Below are 5,567 nucleotides of genomic sequence, written 5' to 3'. Positions count from 1 at the left end.
TGGCCTTGTCTTCATTTTTCTTTGAAACTTCTTCTTTTGATGGTTCTCCATCCTTGGAGTTTTGCACAACTTCTTCTTTGTCACTAGCTTCCACAACTTTATCCTCAACTTGCTTCTTTGGTGCTTCATACATCGTACCGCTCCTCAAGTGAATGGCACTAACCGTTTCATGTCTTAGAGGATTACCTTGAGGTGGTAATTGCCCCTTTTGTCTTTGTGAGCTTGAAGATGCTAGTTGAGTCAATTGGGTTTCCAACATTTTGGTGTGGGCTAGGATGTTTTTTATGGTGATCTCCTTTGCTTGACTATCCTTTTGCATTTGAGTGAAAAACTCTTGTTGATTCTTTTGCATTTGGAGGACCGCTTTTTGAACATCAAAACCTTGGTCATTTTGTTGATTGTATGGAGTTTGATTTTGGTAACCTTGGTTTTGGTTGTAAAAGGGTCTTTGATTTTGGTTTCTCATGGGAGGTGGGGTGTATGTTGGTTGAGGGTTTTGAACATTTTGGTTTTTGTATGAGAGATTTGGGTGGAATTTGGTGTTTTCATTGTAATAATTTGAATAAGGGGTACCACTCTTGTATGCTTGAAAAGCATTCACTTGTTCATTTGTTCCCCTACATTCACTTTGGTCATGTCCCAAAGTTCCATAATTCTCACATATCCCACTTGGGATTGATGAAGATGCCGTCATGGCATTAACATGTTGCTTTAGTGATTTTGAGGCTTCTTCAAGTCTAGCCATAGCTTTTTCGAACTTCAAATTGATGGTATCAATGTGAGCACTAAGTTGAGCACCCAATTGAGTAATAGAGTCCACTTCATGCTTTCCTCCTCTAGTAGCCTTGCGAGGTCTACTATATTGTGAATTATGGACCGCCATTTCCTCAATCTTGTTCCAAGTTTGATTGTCGTCAACTTCGGTGAACATTTCATTTGATCCCATGTTGAGAATGTTTCTTGAGTCTTCATAAAGACCGTTCCAAAATTGTTGTAACAAGAACCACTCGCTAAGTCCATGATGAGGACATGAGCGACAAATTCCTTTGAATCGCTCCCAAGCTTCATACAAGGATTCTTCATCTCTTTGCTTAAAGCCTGTAATTTGAGCTCTTAGCATGTTAGTCTTTTCTGGTGGATAGACTTTTTGTAGAAAGCTAGAGCCAATTTCTTCCAAGAATCAATTCCGAGAGTAGCCTTATCAAGGCCTTTCAACCATTATTTTGCGGTGCCAATTAGAGAAAAAGGAAATAAGACCCATCGAATTTGGTCTTGAGTTACACCGGTTTGAGAAATCGCATCACAATAGTCGCAAAAAGTCTCCATGTGAGAGTGAGGGTCTTCACTAGGCATCCCCCCAAATTGGCTTCTTTCGACTAATTGGATAAATGCGGATTTGGCAATGAAATTTCCGGTTAAATGTTGTGGTGTGGGAGTACCATTGGGAAGGTTCTTCTCGGTTGGTACGGAATGTGATGAAAATTTAGGCATTGTGGGTTGATTTTGTGTTGGGTTCTCCTCACCTTCTCTTGCAAAAGAGTTGACGAACTCAATAGTGTTTGGTTGAATATCTACAACCTCACCAATACCTCTCAAATTTCTCCTAGCAAGTCTTCTATTGTTTGTCAAAGTCCTTTCAATTTCGTGATCAAAGGGTAACAAGTTACCTTCTGATCTTCTAGACATGCAAAATATCAAACAACTCGAAAATAATTAGAACAAATCTTGAGGAGTTTTACTTCCCCAAGGCAAAGAAAGACACAACTAATAACAATTTAAGAAAATCTAAATCAAGTTAACACCGTCCCCAGCAACGCCGCCATTTTTGGTCGGTACCTCTTGTGAGGGTTTAGTTTTCGGTACTTGTCGTTAGCATCACCTAGACCAAAACACAATTTATAACTCCACCAACAACTCTACAATTAGTAAAGAGGCAAGTAAAGGTCGGATCCCAAGGTACGGGAATTGAGATGAGATTTTCAATTGCAACTAGTGGTGTCTAAGGGTGTCACAATTTGGGGTTTGAAGTAGAAGATCACTAAACTAAATAGCAATAAAAGTAAATAAGCAAGATGATTAAAAAGGGATGTAAACAATTGATAAAAGGCACTAGAGTGTCATGGGGTCATAGGGGATTCATGGGAATTGATCATACAAACATATTCTCAAATTATAAGCAAGCAATTATTGTTGTGATGGATCGAGTTGGTTTATATCTTACAATCCCTAGGAAAGTTTGGGTCCCGGAGCCGAATCGATTAGATTGTACAACACCTACAAGTCGACTTAATCTTCCCTACTCAACTATATGCATGGTCTAATGAGACTCGAGTTGGTTTATGTCTTACAAGTCTCATTGAAAAGATAGGTGATAGGTAAAAAATACAAGGATTCATATGCTCGCATTTCATCAAACATAACATGTGCATAAGTTGAGATCACAACAAGCAAGCAAATAAACTATGAAAACATATTAATTTAAGCATGAATCATCCCCCATGTTGGTTTCCCCTAATTACCCATTAACCCTAGCTAAGGAAACTACTCACTCATTATCATGTTGAACATGCTAGCAAGGTTGTCAATCATACCAACAAAGTAAAACATGATGAATAAATGAAGAAAATTAACAATAATTAAAGAGGGATTAAGAGAATTATACCTACTAATGATTCCAATAATACAGAAAAGAATAATAGAAGTACTTGATGATTGATTGGAAGGTTGTCAATCTCCCAATAATAACCCAAATAATCTTCAATTACCCAAAATGAAAGATGAACAAAAGAGAGATTGCTAAGAAGAACATAATAATCTAATTAGCCTAATGGGGTATTTATAGTAGGGATTAGGTACATAAATTAGGGTTTACCAAGGGCTTAAATGACGATTAAGTCCTTGAGGAATCGCCGGTCTCAAGGGAGATCCGGTCTCCTTTTTACCGGTCTTAGAAAAATATGCGCATCCTTCATAAAACATGTAGATGACGAAATAGTTGTCACACAATCCGAGCGTCCAGGGCACGGGATGGGCGGATTGTGGGTGTTTTGGACGAGCGGATTCGCGGGGTGGACGGGCGGATTGGGGTGGTTCTGGACGACCGTCCAGCTGAGGAAGACGCTCGGATTGCTCCTCTTGGACGAGCGGATTGTGGGCAATCCGCTCGGATTGTCTTACAGCTTCTTCCTTTCTTCTTTTCTTCCTTTCTTTTCATAAAATCCTTGAGGATTTCCTCGGGGATGCAAGGATCTTTTCTCATCATTGCCCATCTACTATAGTATATACAAAAGCCTTTTAATCTTGTCTTCTCTTTGATGCTTGGTCATTGAATTCAATCAATTTAGCTTCATTTTGCTATGAAAATGCAAGGTTTGCACTCCTTTCCTACCAAGGGATCAAAACCTCAAAGAATATGCAAAACAAAGGACTAAAGACAATAAATGACCTAAATATGCACTAAAAAGCATGGGAACAAGGCTAATTCGGGGACTAAATATGCTCAAATTATGGTCACATCACTCGTATAGCTAACTCTAACTATAACTCAATTTGAATATCACTCGATATTCGGTTTTGACTATCTTAAGTTACTAAGAAAGCACTTGATTTTTCTTCTAAGTGTTCACACAATTGAACGAGTAAGAAACAATATGAAGTACTATTATCTTATGACGTAACCTTAAGAAAAATAAGCAAATTAAAGAGCACGACTTTTCGCAAGATTTTCCAAACGCAAAACAATAAGAATAGGCAATTAAAAATTAAACTCAATTTTGTTTGCAAGGGATTTTTAATATTTCGAAAAGCTTAACTAGAATAAATAATGATCACATGTATTTATATTAGAGGAAAGAACTAGGGTTTGCATGAAACCCTAGGATGCCGTGAGATAGGCGGCTTATCTCGCAAGAGATAAATCTCTATCTCTTTCCTAATTTAATCCAAGATATTTTAATTTAGGTAAATAAGATAAAAGTGAATCTTATTTTTTTAATAACTATATCATTAAGATTTTCAAATAAGTAAACAAATTAAATCATGTATATATTTAAGATAATAAAACATCTTATAAAAATATAAGCTAGATTTAATTAGATAGGTTACTTGTACTAGAGGACTTGTAAAACCTAAAGGTTCAAAGCCAGCGGCCGAAACCCTAGGCCTGTGTCCATCTAGACGAAAATCTTTCTTCTTGGATTAGGGTTATGTTAAAATAAACTAGCAAACCCTAGGTAGCATGACGACCCATAAGTCGTTTTACTAACCAATAGAGACATGCAAGTTATCCATTATAACAACCCATATATCAACTCCACTATAGATACATATGATTTCGAAATATGTTTAAAGAATTTTATCCTTTAAAATATGATTTTAAAACCATTAAAATCGTGCCATTTAAAATGCTACTCAAAGTTATAGTAGAAACAGCTATAAATTAAAGTTTGGTAAGTAAAGTTATAGATGAAATAGCTATAACTTTACCTTCCCAATATTCTTTTCTTAAGATACCGTCATTAGATGAAGACCTATACTAGTTAATCTTCTTGGAGATCTTCAGTGATAGGATCTTCTCTTTAACTTGACCAAAAGCTCTTCATCTTGAGCTTGTTAAAGACTTGATCTAGCCTTTTGCTTGAGTGATCATCATACTTGAAACTTGTTACAGTTACTTGTTAGAAATAATAATCTCATTATATAACATATTCATATATGTGATATTTTAATTTAGTCATAAAACTAAAAACTAGATCTTATGCATGCAAACTTAAATAAGAATAGAGAAGAAATCGTCTTTCTTACTATGGAATTTCGGATTAAAGGGCACAAGTAAGATCTCCTTCTTACTTGTTCTTGAGCTTTCCTTATATGGATGAACAAAGATTCAAGCTTAGAATCCCTCCCAAAGATGAATACCCAAGATAACCTCTTAAAATACTAATATTATTAGAACTAGAATAATATTAACCTTACTAAAATTGACCCAAAATATTTGTTATTGTCTCTTGTAATTTCGGCCAAGAGGAAGGAAATATATGAGTATTTTTCTCTCTAAACTTCTCTAAGTTTTGGTTGTGTAAAAGAATGAATAGAACACTAGTGAATATCTTAGTGTATGTATCAATATAAATTGTAGAAACCCTTGGCCTTTTCTCTAGGGAAAACCGGGTATGGGGGGTGGCAAGGTGTTGGAGTTTTGTCCTCCACAATAGTGCATGATAATATTATTAAATCTCATTAAGGAATATGCATGAGATATTCATTGGCAATACTAGTCAGCTAATCAACGTATATCGGTAACAGTTGGCCAACTAGGGTTTGACGTTACTGTCGTGAGACGGCGATGTTCAGCTGATCCCTTTCGGTCACACCTAAAGGAACGAGCCCCAACACAAAAGCTAATTAATTGTATGAGATACAGTTTAAATTAGTCCCTTGATAAAATGACTAAAAGGTTAGTCGATCAAATTGATTTAGAGAGATATCGAGTTGTGAACTCGAGGTGCGGAAATTATTATTTAATTATGCGATAATTGAATAAATAATTATTTGAGACGGGAATTAAT

General features: G+C 36.1%; 1 non-coding gene across 1 annotated transcript; it reads left to right on the top strand.

The window, feature by feature from the left end:
- The first annotated feature begins 1,013 nt into the window (after positions 1 to 1,013).
- LOC141625067 (small nucleolar RNA R71) lies at positions 1,014 to 1,120 on the top strand. Its single transcript, XR_012534865.1, has one exon. It is a non-coding gene; the product is annotated as a small nucleolar RNA R71 (small nucleolar RNA).
- Positions 1,121 to 5,567: the final 4,447 nt, after the last annotated feature.

Source organism: Silene latifolia, chromosome X (genome assembly GCF_048544455.1).
Source record: "Silene latifolia isolate original U9 population chromosome X, ASM4854445v1, whole genome shotgun sequence".
NCBI classification, from domain to species: domain Eukaryota; kingdom Viridiplantae; phylum Streptophyta; class Magnoliopsida; order Caryophyllales; family Caryophyllaceae; genus Silene; species Silene latifolia.
The sequence above is the reverse complement of the archived record's forward strand: the minus strand, read 5'-3'. Positions and strand labels throughout refer to the sequence as shown.